Here is a 14073-nt window from a genome sequence, read left to right as displayed (position 1 = left end):
GGATTTTTTTTTCCTTTCTGTGAGGAGTGTCAGAGGTTTTCTCTTCAATTTTTAATGTTTAATTTTGGGGGGTACATAGTAGATTTATATATTTATGGGGTAAATGAGATGTTTTGATATAGGCATACATGTGTAACAATCACATCATGGAGAATGGGGTATCTATCCCCTCAAACTTTTGTCTTTTGTGTTACCAACAGTCTAATTATACTATTTTAGCTATTTTTAAATGTACAATCCAATTATTATTGACTGTAGTCACCATGTTGTGCTTTCAAATTTTAGGTCTTATACATTCTCCCTATTTTTTTGTACACATTAACCATCTCCACCACACCCTCTGTTTCCCTACGACCCTTCCCACCCTCTGGCAACCATTCTTTTACTCTCTGTCTCCATGAGTTCTGTTGTTTTGGTTTTTAGATCCCAGAAATAAGTGATAACATGTGATGTTTGTCTTTCTGTGCCTGATTTATTTCACGTAACATAATGATCTCCAGTTTCATCCATGCTGTTGCAAATAACAGGATCTTATTCTTTTTTATGACTGAATAGTACTCCATTGTATATGTGTACCACATTTTCTTTATCCATTTGTCTGTTAATAGATGCTTAGATTACTTCCAAATCTTGGCTATTGTTAACAGTGCTGCAACAAACATGGGAGCACATATATTTCTTCGATATACTGATTTCCTTTCTTTTGGGTATATAACCAGCAGTGGGATTGCTGGATCATACAGTAGCTCTAGTTTTAGTTGTTGGAGGAACCTCCAAACTGTTCTTCATAGTGGTTGTACTAATTGACATTCCCACCAACAGCATACAAGGGTTCCCTTTTCTCCACATCCTCATCAGCATTTGTTATTGTCTGTCTTTTGGATATAAGCCATTTTAACTGGGGTGAGATGATATTTCATTGTAGTTTTGATTTGTATTTCTCTGAGGATCAGTGATGTTGAATACCTTTTCATATGCCTGTTTTGCAGTTGGTATATTTTCTTTTGAGAAATTCTGTTCAAATCTTTTGCCCATTTTTTGATCAGATTATTCGACTTTTTTCCTATAGAGTTGTTTGAGTTCCTTATATATTCTAGTCATTAATATTTTCTCTTATTCTGTGGGTTGTTTGTTCATTTCATTGATTGTTTCCTTTGCTGTGAAGAAGCTTTTTAACTTGATGTGATCCCATTTGTCCATTTTTTCTTTTGTTGCCTGTCCTTTTGCCTGTCCTTCTTTTGTTGCCTCTCCTTAAGTAATTTTGGGGTATTAAGAATTTTTTGTCAGAGTCAGGCATGGTGGCTCACGCCTGTAATCCCAGTACTTTGGGAGGCTGAGGTGGGCAGATCATGAGGTTAGGAGATCGAGACCATCCTGGCCAACATGGTGAAATCCCGTCTCTACTAAAAATATAAAAATTAGCTGGGTGTGGTGACATGTGCCTGTAATCCCAGCTACTCAGGAGGCTGAGGCAGAAGAATCCCTTGAACCAGGGAGTCAGGTTGTGGTGAGCTGAGATTGCGGCACCACACTCCAGCCTGGTGACAAAGCGAGACTCTTTTTTTTTTTTTGAGACAAAGCTTTGACCAGACCAATGACCTGGAGAGTTTCCCCAAAATTTTCTTCTAAACTTTAGCAGCATTGATTCATCCAGTCCATGAATATAGAATGTTTTTTATTTTTTTGCATCCCTCCAATTTCTTTAGTCAGTGTTTTATAGTTTTTATGATAGAAATCTTTCACTTCTTTGGTTACCTCATAGATTTAATTTTATGTGGGGTTATTGTAAAGAAAATTACTTTTTGAATTTCTTTTTTAGATTGTTCATTGTTGGCATATAGAAATGCTACTGATTTTTGTATGTTCATTTTGTATCCTGTGACTTTACTGAATTTATCAGTTATAATAGGTTTTTTTTTTTTGTGGAGTCTTTAGGTTTTTCAAAATATAGGATTATATCATCTGCAAGGATAACTTGACTTTTTTCTTTCCAAATTGGATGTATTTTTTTCTGTTGTCTGATTGCTGTACCTAGGACTTCCAGTACTATGTTGAGAAACACTGAAAAAGTGGGCGTCCTTGTAGTGTTCCAGATCTTAGAGGAAAGAAAGGCTTTCAGCTTTTCCACATTCAGTATTATACTAGCTGTGGGTCTGTTGTATATGGCCTTTATTATGTTGAGGTATGTTCCTAGTTACCTGTTTTTTTTTTTTTTTAGGGTTTTTATCATGAAGAGATTTTGAACTCTATCAGATGCTTTTTCATAATCTGTTGAAATGATCATATGGTTTTTGTCTTTTATTCTGTTGATAATGATGTATAACATTGATTTGTGTTTGTTGAACCATCCTTCCATCCCAGGGATAAATCTTACTTGATCATGATGAATGATCTCTTTAATATGTTGTTGAATTCGTTTTGCTAGTATTTTGTTGAGGATGTTTGCATCAATGTTTATCAGAGGTATTGGCCTGTAGTTTTCCTTTTTCATGTGTCATTGTTTGATTTTGGTATTAGGGTAATAATGGCCTTGTAGAATGATTTGGATGTATCCCCTCTTACTCTATTTTTTGGAATATTTTAAAGAGGATTCGTATTAGTTCTTCTTTAAATGTTTGGTAGAATTCAGCACTGAAGCCATTGGGTCCCAGGCTTTTCTTTACTGGGAGACTTTTCTTTTTTTTTTTTTTTTTTTTGAGACAGAGTCTTGCTCTGTCGCCAGACTGGAGTGCAATGGCACAATCTTGGCTCACTACAACCTCCGCCTCCCAGGTTCAAGCGATTCTCCTGCCTCAGCCTCCTGAGTAGCTGGGATTACAGGCGCGTGCCACCACACCCAGCTAATTTTTGTATTTTTAGTAGAGACAGGGTTTCACCATGTTGGCCAGGATGGTCTCAATCTCCTAACCTTGTGAGCCACCCACCTCGGCCTTCCAAAGTGCTGGGATTACAGGCGTGAGCCACCATGCCTGGCCTGCTTTTGTTTTTTCTTTGGAGACAGGATCTCACTCTGTCACCCATTCTGGAGTGTGGTGGTATGATTATGGCTTACTTCAGCATCAACCTCCCTGGGCTCAAGCATTTCTCACACCTCAGATCCCCAAGTAGCTGGGACTACAGGCACATACCACCACACCTGGCTAATTTTTGTATATTTTGTAGAGACAGAGTTTCACCATTTTGCCCAGGCTGGTCTCAAACTCCTGGGCTCAAGTGATCCACCTGCCTCAGCTTCCCAAAGTGCTGAGATTATAGGTGTGAGCCACCGCACCAAGCGGACTTTTTATTATGGCTTTAATCTTGTTACTGGTCTTTTCAGGTTTTGGATTTCTTCGTTGTTTAATGTTGGTAAGTTGGATGTCTAGGAATTTGTCCATTTCTTCTAGATTTCCCAATTTATTGGTGTTGGCATATACTTGCTCACAGTAGCCACTAATGATCATTGTTTTTCTGCAGTGTCAGTTGTAATGTTTCATCCCTGATTTTATTTATTTGGATAATCTATTTTTTTTTTTGATCTGGCTAAAAGTTTGTTGGTTTTGTTTAACTTTTCAAAAAACCAACTCTTTTTTTTTTTTTTTTTTGAGATGGAGTCTCGCTCTGTTGCCCAGGCTGGAGTGCAGTGGCTCGATCTCGGCTCACTGCAAGCTCTGCCTCCCGGGTTCACGCCATTCTCCTGCCTCAGCCTCTTGAGTAGCTGGGACTACAGGCGCCCACCACCACGCCTGGCTAACTTTTTGTGTTTTTAGTAGAGACGGGGTTTCACCATGTTACCCAGGATGGTCTGGATCTCCTGACCTCGTGATCTGCCCGCCTCGGCCTCCCAAAGTGCTGGGATTACAGGTGTGAGCCCACCGCGCCCAGCCAAAACCAACTCTTTTTTCATTTTTAAAAATTGTTTTCTTTGTTTCAATTTTATATATTTCTGTTCTGAATTTTTTTTCTTTTTTTGAGATAGGGTCTCAATGTCACTCAGGCTGGAGTCAGTGGTGTGATCTCAGCTCACTGCAACCTCTGCCTCCTAGGCTCAAGTGATTCTCCCACCTCAGCCTCCTGAGTAGCTGGGACCACAGGTACGTGCTGCTGTGCCCAGCTAATGTCTTGTGTTTTTGGTAGAGACGGGGTTTTGCCATGCTGGCCAGGCTGATCTCAAACTCCTGAGAGCAAGTGATCCATCTGTTTTGGCCTCCCAAAGTACTGGGATTACAGGTGTGAGCCACCATGTGCGACCTGATCTTTATTATTTTTCTTCTACTGATTTTGGGTTTGATTTGCTCTTGCTTTGCTAGTCCTTTAAGATGGATTGTTAGATTGTTCATTCAGAGTTTTTCTTCTTTATTGATGTAGGTACTTATAGCTGTAAACTTCCATCAAAGTATTGCTTTTGCTGTATTTTTCTTTCAGAAATTTTTCATTTTTTAAAAAATACTTCACTGATCCACTGGTCATTCAAGAGCATGTTGTTTCTTTTGCATATATTTGTATAGTTTCTACGTCTTTTTGTTACGATTTCTAGTTTTATTCCATTGTGGTCAAAGAAGATACTTAATATTGTTTCCATTTTTAAAATATTTTAAGAGTTGTTTTGTGACCTAACATACAGTTTGTCCCTGAGAATGATCCATGTGCTGAGGAAGAGAATGTATATTCTGCAGCCTTTGCATGAAACGTTCTGTAAATATCTATTCGATTCATTTCATCTATAGTGCAGATTAAATCTGATGTTTCTTTTTTGATTTTCTGCCTGGAAGATATCTCCAGTACTGAAAGTGGGGTGTTGATGTCTCCAGCTATTATGGTATTAAAGTCAGTCTTTCTCTTTTGCTCTAATAATATTTGTTTGGTATATTTGTGTTCTCCAGTGTTGGGTGCACATATACTTAAAATTGTTATATTCTCTTATTGAATTGACACTTTATTGTTATATAGTGTACTTCTTCAACTCTTCTTATAATTTTTGTCTTGAAATCTATTTTATCTAAGTATAGCTACTTCTACTCTTTTTTGGTTTCCATTGGTATGGAATATCTTTTTTCATGTTTTTATTTTTAGTCCACATGTGCCTTTATAGGGTAAGTGTGCTTCTAGTAAGCAAAAGATCATCGGGTCTTGCATTTTCATTTATTCAACCATGCTATATCTTTTGATTGGAGAGTTTAGTCCCTTTCCATTCAGCATTATTATTGATAAGTAGGGACTTATTCCTGTTCTTTTGTTATTTGTTTTCTGGTTGTTTTGTTGTCTTCTCTTTTTTCTTTCTTTCCATTCTATCTTCTTTTTTGTGAAGGTATTTTTCTCTGGTGATATGATTTAATTTTTTCCTTTTTTTGGATCTCCTGTATTTTTTTTTGTTTGTGATTACCATGAGGCTTGCAAATACTACCTTATTATCCATTATTTTTAGCTGATAACAGCTTAACACTGTTAGCATAAACATACAAGCAAAAAGAAAACTTAGAAAAACTTCACTTTAATTCCCCTGCTTTTCAACTTTTTGTTTCTTTTTATATTTTATTGTACTGCCTATCCTGAATAGTTGTTGTAGTTATTATTTTTTGTGGGCTAATCATTTTGTCTTTCTACTTAGGATAAGAGTAGTTTACACACTGCAGTTACAGTTATATATATAATATTCTGTATTTTTCTGTGTACTTAGTATTACCGATGAGTTTCATACCTTCAGATGATTACTTGTTGCTTGTCGTCATCCTTTTTCTTTCTGATTGAAGTACTCCCTTTAGCATTTTTTGTAGGACAGGTCTGGTGTTGATGAAATCCCTCTGCTTTTGTTTATCTGGGAAAGTCTTTATTTCTCCTTTATGTTTATAGTGTATTTTCCCTGGATACATTATTCTAGGGTAAAAGTTTTTTTTTTTTTTCTTCAGCACTTTAAATATGTTATGCTACTCTTCTGGCCTGTAAGGTTTCCATGGAAGAGTTTGTTGTTAGACATGTTGGAGCTCCATTGTATGTTAGTTATTTGTTTCTTTTCTCTTGCTGCATTTAGGATCCTTTTTTTTTTTTTTGAAGAATTTTATTTTTAGAACAGTTTTAGATTTACAGAAAAATTACAATGATAGTATAGAGATCCAATATAGCCTACACCTAGTTTTTCTTTCTTTTTTATTTTATTTTTTTATTATTATTATACTTTAAGTTTTAGGGTACGTGTGCACAATGTGCAGGTTTGTTACATATCTATACATGTGTCACGTTGGTGTGCTGCACCCATTAACTCGTCATTTAGCATTAGGTATATCTCCAAATGCTATCCCTCCCCACTCCCCCCACCCCACAACAGTCCCCGGAGTGTGATGTTCCCCTTTCTGTGTCCATGTGTTCTCATTGTTCAGTTCCCACCTATGAGTGAGAACATGCAGTGTTTGGTTTTTTGTCCTTGCAATAGTTTGCTCATAATGATGATTTCCATTTTCATCCATGTCCCTACAAAGGACATGAACTCATCATTTTTTATGGCTGCATAGTGTTCCATGGTGTATATGTGCCACATTTTCTTAATCCAGTCTATTGTTGTTGGACATTTGGGTTGGCTCCAAGTCTTTACTATTGTGAATAGTGCCGCAATAAACATACATGTGCCTGTGTCTTTATAGCAGCATGATTTATAATCCTTTGGATATATACCCAGTAATGGGATGGCTGGGTCAAATGGTATTTCTAGTTCTACATCCCTGAGGAATCACCACACTGACTTCCACAATGGTTGAACTAGTTTACAGTCCCACCAACAGTGTAAAAGTGTTCCTATTTCTCTACATCCTCTCCAGCACCTGTTGTTTCCTGACTTTTTAATGATGGCCATTCTAACTGGTGTGAGATGGTATCTCATTGTGGTTTTGATTTGCATTTCTCTGATGGCCAGTGATGATGAGCATTTTTTCATGTGTTTTTTGGCTGCATAAATGTCTTCTTTTGAGAAGTGTCTTTTCATATCCTTCGCCCACTTGTTGATGGGGTTGTTTTTTTCTTGTAAATTTGTTTGAGTTCATTGTAGATTCTGGATATTAGCCCTTTGTCAGATGAGTAGGTTGCAAAAATGTTCTCCCATTCTGTAGGTTGCCTGTTCACTCTGATGGTAGTTTCTTTTGCTGTGCAGAAGCTCTTTAGTTTAATTAGATCCCATTTGTCAATTTTGGCTTTTGTTGCCATTGCTTTTGGTGTTTTAGACATGAAGTCCTTGCCCATGCCTATGGCCTGAATGGTATTGCCTAGGTTTTCTTCTAGGGTTTTTATGGTTTTAGGTCTAACATGTAAGTCTTTAATCCATCTTGAATTAATTTTTGTATAAGGTATAAGGAAGGGATCCAGTTTCAGCTTTCTACATATGGCTAGCCAGTTTTTCCAGCACCATTTGTTATATAGGGAATCCTTTCCCCATTGCTTGTTTTTGTCAGATTTGCCAAAGATCAGATAGTTGTAGATGTGTGGCGTTATTTCTGAGGGCTCTGTTCTGTTCCATTGATCTGTATCTCTGTTTTGGTACCAATATCTTGTTGTTTTGGTTACTGTAGCCTTGTAGTATAGTTTGAAGTCAGGTAGCGTGATGTCTCCAGCTTTGTTCTTTTGGCTTAGGATTGACTTGGCAATGTGGGCTCTTTTTTGGTTCCATATGAACTTTAAAGTAGGTTTTTCCAATTCTGTGAAGAAAGTCATTGGTAGCTTGATGGGGATGGCATTGAATCTATAAATTACCTTGGGCAGTATGGCCATTTTCATGATATTGATTCTTCCTACCCATGGGCATGGAATGTTCTTCCATTTGTTTGTATCCTCTTTTATTTCATTGAGCAGTGGTTTGTAGTTCTCCTTGAAGAGGTCCTTCACATCCCTTGTAAGTTGGATTCCTAGGTATTTTATTCTCTTTGATGCAACTGTGAATGGGAGTTCACTCATGATTTGGCTCTCTGTCTGTTATTGGTGTAGAGGAATGCTTGTGATTTTTGCCCATTGATTTTGTATCCTAAGACTTTGCTGAAGTTGCTTATCAGCTTAAGGAGATTTTGGGCTGAGACGGTGGGGTTTTCTAGATATACAATCATGTCATCTGCAAACAGGGACAATTTGACTTCCTCTTCTCCTAATTGAATACCCTTTATTTCCTTCTGCTGCCTAATTGCCCTGGCCAGCACTTCCAACACTGTGTTGAATAGGAGTGGTGAGAGAGGGCATCCCTGTCTTGTGCCAGTTTTCAAAGGGAATGCTTCCAGTTTTTGCCCATTCAGTATGATATTGGCTGTGGGTTTGTCATAGATAGCTCTTATTATTTTGAGATACGTCCCATCAATACCTAATTTATTGAGCGTTTTTAGCATGAAGGTTGTTGAATTTTGTCGGAGGCCTTTTCTGCATCTATTGAAATAATCATGTGGTTTTTGTCTTTGGTTCTCTTTATATGCTGGATTATGTTTATTGATTTGTGTATGTTGAACCAGCCTTACATCCCAGGGATGAAGCCCACTTGATCATGGTGGATAAGCTTTTTGATGTGCTGCTGGATTCGGTTTGCCAGTATTTTACTTAGGATTTTTGCATCAATGTTCATCAAGGATATTGGTCTAAAATTCTCTTTTTTTGTTGTGTCTCTGCCAGACTTTGGTATCAGGATGATGCTGGCCTCATAAAATGAGTTAGGGAGGATTCCCTCTTTTTCTGTTGATTGGAATAGTTTCAGAAGGAATGGTACCAGCTCCTCCTTGTACCTCTGGTAGAATTCGGCTGTGAATCCATCTGGTCCTGGACTTTTTTTGGTTGGTAAGCTATTGATTATTGCCACAATTTCAGAGCCTGTTATTGGTCTATTCAGAGATTCAACTTCTTCCTGGTTTAGTTTTGGGAGGGTGTATGTGTCGAGGAATTTATCCATTTCTTCTAGATTTTCTAGTTTATTTGCGTAGAGGTGTTTGCAGTATTCTCTGATGGTAGTTTGTATTTCTGTGGGATCGGTGGTGATCTCCCCTTTATCATTTTTTATTGCGTCTATTGGATTCTTCTCTCTTTTCTTCTTTATTAGTCTTGCTAGCAGTCTATCAATTTTGTTGATCTTTTCAAAAAACCAGCTCCTGGATTCATTAATTTTTTGAAGGGTTTTTTGTCTCTCTATTTCCTTCAGTTCTGCTCTGATTTTAGTTATTTCTTGCCTTCTGCTAGCTTTTGAATGTGTTTGCTCTTGCTTTTCTAGTTCTTTTAATTGTGATGTTAGATAGTTAAGAAACAACTTTATTTTGAGCAGGGGGAACGACAACACAGCACTTAGCAGCTATATTGTAGTCTGAATCCTGCTTTAGGATCCTTTTTTTAATCGTTGATCTTTGTGAGTTTGATTATTAGATGTCTTGAAGTAGTCCTCTGTGGGTTAAATTTTCTTGGTGTTCTGTAACCTTGAACTTGGGTATCGATGTGTCTCGCTATGTTTGGAGGGTTCTCTGTTATTATTTCTTTTAGTAAAGTTCCAAACCCTATTTCTTTCTCCACGCCTGGCTAATTTTTTGTGTTTTTAGTAGAGATGCGTTTCACCATGTTGGTCAGGCTGGTCTCGAACTCCTGACCTCGTGATCTGCCTGCCTTGGCCTCCCAAAGTGCTGGGGTTACAGGCATGAGCCACCGCACCTGGCCGCAGCCACTTTCTTGTCATTTGCTTGATCTATCATCTTCTTGGTTATCTTTGCACATTCATTTCCCATTTCTTGAGAGGCATCAGTGTCTGGTTCAGTCACATCTTCATTGTTGATTTCTAGATCACTTTCCTGACTTAATCGTTCATCTGTCTTTTTGTTTTCTTTTACCTTCCTACTCTGTTTTTCTCCTTGATATTTTCTTCTGTTTCAGCTTTGCAAATAGCAGGCAATACTTTAGCCTCCATGTTCTCCACCCACTTCCTCAGGAAGTGCATTTTTTTTTTTTTTGGTATGCAGAATGTTTGGATCCTGCTTGCACATTTTCCTGAAGGCCTGAAGCTTGCTCACTTTGTTGTCATGGGTGATCAGGATGCAGGGGGCGTGACTGAGGAAGGTGTGGCCTGATGATGGGCCCAGATGCTGGCTCGGTTTGACTGCATAGAAAGGGGCAAGAGTTTTTTATATATTCTAGATACTAGTCTGTGTTAGATGTGTGATTTGAAAATGTTTTCTTCCAGTCTATAACCTATCCTTTTATGCTCTTGACAGTTTTCTTTTTTTTTAAACAGAGAAATAGTTTTTAATTTTGATGAATTCTTATCTGTTAATTTTTCCTTTCATGGATTGTCCATTTGGTGTCAAGTCTGTGGGTTCTTGGCTAACCCTAGAAGTTGAAATTGTTTTCTGTGTTGTATTTCTAAAAGTTTTACAGTTTTACAATTAAGGTGTGATCCATCTTAAGTTAATTTTTATAGAATGTTTTAAACTTAGGTTGAGGGTTATAGTTTTGTTGATGGACGTCCATTTGCTCTGGTATCATTTGTTGAAAAGGTTATTTTTCTCCCATTAAATTGCTATTGCATCTTTATAGAAGATTAGTGGCATATGTTTGTATGGGTCTGTTTATAGGTTCTCTGTTTCATTGATCTATATGTAAATTCTCTTGCCAATACTGCACAGTCTTGATTAGTTATATAATAAGTCTCAAAATCAAGTAGACTGTTATTTTCACTTTATTCTTTTTCAAAATTATTTTTAGCTCTTCTAGTCTCTCTGCCTTTCCATATAAGTTATTTTTATAGGAATCATATTAAACACGTATACCAATTTGGGGAGAATTTGCATTCCTTTATTGAGTTTTCCATAAGCATAGTATTGTATTTGATATCTTTATCAGTGTTTTTTAGTTTTCTACATACAAGTTGTGTGTCTGTTTTGTTAGATTTATACCTAACTAAATCACTCTTTTTGAGTGAGTGTAAATGGTGTTGTATTTTTAGTTTCAGAATTTATTGCTAGCATATAGCAATATAATTGATTTGTGTATGTTTATTTGTATCTGCAACCTTTCAGAATTCTCTTATTCTAGGCAGCATTTTAATTTTTTTGTTTCTAATCTTGTATGCTTTTTATTTACATTTTACATTTTTACCTTATGGCACTGGATAGAGTTCCCAGCAGTATATTGATATGAGTGGTGAAAGTGGACCTTGCATTGTTTCTGATCTTGGGAGGAAAATATACATTCTTTCACCACTAAATAATGTTAGCTGTAGGGTTTTTTTTTTTTTGGACTTAGTCTTGCTCTGTCTCTGAGGCTGGAGTGCAGTGCTATGATGTCAGCTTACTGCAACCTCTACCTCCTGAGTTCAAGCAGTCCTTCCACCTCAGCGTCCCGAGTAGCTGGGTCTACAGCATGCCTGGCGAATTTTTGTATTTTTAGTAGAGACGGGGTTTCACCATGTTGGCCAGGCTGGTCGTGAACTCCTGGCCTCAGGTGATCTGCCAACCTTGACTTTCCAAAGTGCTGGGATTACAGGCATGAGCCACTGCTCTCAGCCAGCTGTAGCTTTTTTTGTAGGTGCTTTCTATCAAGTTGAGGAAATTTTCTTCTATTTTGGTTTTTCCAAGAGTGTTATTTTTATCATGAATGTGTGTTGAATTTTGTCATATGTATTTTCTGCATTAATTGATATGATTATGTGATTGTTTTCTTTAAAGTATTAATGTGGTAGATTACATTGATTTTTTTGAATACTGAAGATGAATTGCATCCTTAGAATAACCCTTATAATGCCTAACTCATATATCATTGAATTATATGTAGTAATAGTTGATTAGGCATATTTATACGTATACTCATGAGGAATATCAGTTTAATTTTTTTATATTGTCTTTGTTTGATTTTGGGTATCAGGGTAATACCAGCTTTTAAAAATGTATTGAGGAATATTGTTTTCTTTTATTCTTTTTAAAATGTTCTTAGAGACAGGGTCTCACTCTGTCACCAAGGCTGGCGTGCTGTGGTGTAATCATAGCTCACTGCAGCCTTGAACTCCTGGTCTCAATAGATCCGCCTTAGCCTCCCAAGTAGCTGGGATTACAGGCACATGCCACTATACCCGAATAATTTTTAAACTTTTTAATAGAGATGGGGTTTCTACAAAATGCCCAGGCTGGTCTCAAACTCCTGGGCTCAAGCCGTACTCCTGCCTCTGCCTCTGAAAGTTCTGGGATTACAGGTGTGAGCCACTGTGCCTGGCCCTTTTCTATTATTTTACAGTAGAGATTTGGTAGAATTAGAGCTAATTCTTTTGCAGTCATTTGGTAGAATTTAGCAGTGAAGCCATCTGGGGCTGCAGAGTTTTTGAGAGTTTTCAAAATATAAATTAAATTTTGTTAATAGTATGGGATGTTCAAATTATCTATTTTAGATTGGGTGAATTGTGGTAGTTGGTGTTTTTCAAGGAATTGGTCCATTTCCTGTGAGTTGTCACGTTGATGTGTGTGGAGATTTTTATAGTATTTTTAAAATTAACATTTTGATATCTTTAGGGTCTGTAATGATACCCTGTTTCTTTCCTGATACTGATAGTTTGCATCTTCTCTATTTTCTTCTTTGCCTGACTGGAAATCAGTTGATTTTATATATATTGTCCAATACCAGCTTTATATTTCATTGATTTTCTCTGTTGCTTTTCTGTTTTCAATTTTATTGATTTCTGTATTATATTCCCTCTTTCTGCTTCCTTCAGTTTTATATTTCTCTATTTTTTCTAATTTCTTGAGGATGGGAGCTTAGATTATTGATCTCAAACTTTTCTTCTTTAACAATATGTATATTTAACTGTCATAAAATTTCCTTTCAGCACTGCTTTACCTGTGTTCCACAAATTCTGTTATATTATATTGTCATTTTTATTCAGTTTGGTGTAACTTTTTTATTTGCCTTGAGAATTCCTTTTTGCATGGATTAGAGTATATTGTTTTGTTTCTAAATGTTTAGAAATTTTTTTTTGTTACTGATTTTTAGTTACAATGCATTGTGGTTGGAGAAAATATTTCATGTATGATTTCATTTCTTTTAATCTTATTTTTTTTCCCCCAGAAATATGATCTTTCTTGGTGTATGTCTTCTTGGTGTATGTCCTTGGTGTATGTACTTGAAGTAAAAGTATATTTTGCTTTTGTTAGGTGACTATTCAATGACTGTTGCTAGATCCTGTTGGTTGATAGTGTTGTTGAGTTTTCTTTATAATTGCTGATTTTCTATCTAGTTCTATACCTCTCTATAATTGTGGATTTGCCTATTTTTATTTCTGTCAGTGTTGCTTCATGTATTTTGTAGCTTTTGTTTAGTGCATACACATTGATAATTGCTATGTCTTGGTGGTTAATCCTGTGTCATTAAATAGTGTCTCTTTTTGTGTTTTGTAATTTTTTTTTTTTGCTTTGGAGTCTACTTTGACATTAACTACTGCTTTCTTTTGATTAATTTTTGTATAACATATCTTACTGTCCTTTTACACTCAGCTTGCTTGTATCACTGTATTTAGAGTGAGTTATTTTGTGGACAGCATATAGGTTGGTCATATCTACCTGTATACTCTGCCTGTCTCTGTCTTTTAGTGCATTTATATAATTTACAGTTAATGTAATTATTGGTGTATTAGGATTTAAGGCTGCCGTTTTATTTTTTATCTTCTGTTCCTGTTTTCTCTGTAAAATAATTTTTTATTTTTCTCTTTTCTTTGTCCTGCCTTCTTGTGGTTTAATTGAAATTTTGAAAAAGAATTCCATTGTCACATGTACACATGTCTAGATATATTGTCTTTTTGAATGTATCCTTTTGTAGAGCTCTTTTAGTAGTTACCCCTAGGCTTTTAACATATATGCAGAACTTATAGTCAGCTGGTGTTGTCGTTTTTTCCAGTGGAGTAAATTATAGAAATGTTTTCTTCTTCTTTGGTATCACTTTACCCCTTGGATAATATAATTGTATTAATTATTTTTATGCATAAACTAAGAATCATATAAGTTAGTATTATAATTTTTGCTTCAAGGGAGAGGTTCCAAGATGGCCAAATAGGAACAGCTCCTGTCTGCAGCTCCAAGTGTGAGCAATGCAGAAGACGGGTGATTTCTGCATTTCCAACTG

The 14073-nt window shown here is 36.4% G+C and overlaps 1 protein-coding gene and 1 non-coding gene across 6 annotated transcripts in view; one reads left to right on the top strand and one right to left on the bottom strand.

Moving 5' to 3' along the window:
- Window positions 1-14073, top strand: part of DOCK3 (dedicator of cytokinesis 3) — a 653304-nt gene that overhangs the window by 160520 nt on the left and 478711 nt on the right. The window lies entirely within an intron of this gene.
- On the bottom strand, window positions 9176-9302 carry LOC115834943. The gene has a single exon (XR_004029928.1). It is a non-coding gene; the product is annotated as a small nucleolar RNA SNORA63 (small nucleolar RNA).

The sequence above is a fragment of the Nomascus leucogenys genome, chromosome 4 (genome assembly GCF_006542625.1).
Source record: "Nomascus leucogenys isolate Asia chromosome 4, Asia_NLE_v1, whole genome shotgun sequence".
Taxonomy (NCBI): domain Eukaryota; kingdom Metazoa; phylum Chordata; class Mammalia; order Primates; family Hylobatidae; genus Nomascus; species Nomascus leucogenys.
This window is presented reverse-complemented; position numbering and strand designations above follow the sequence as displayed.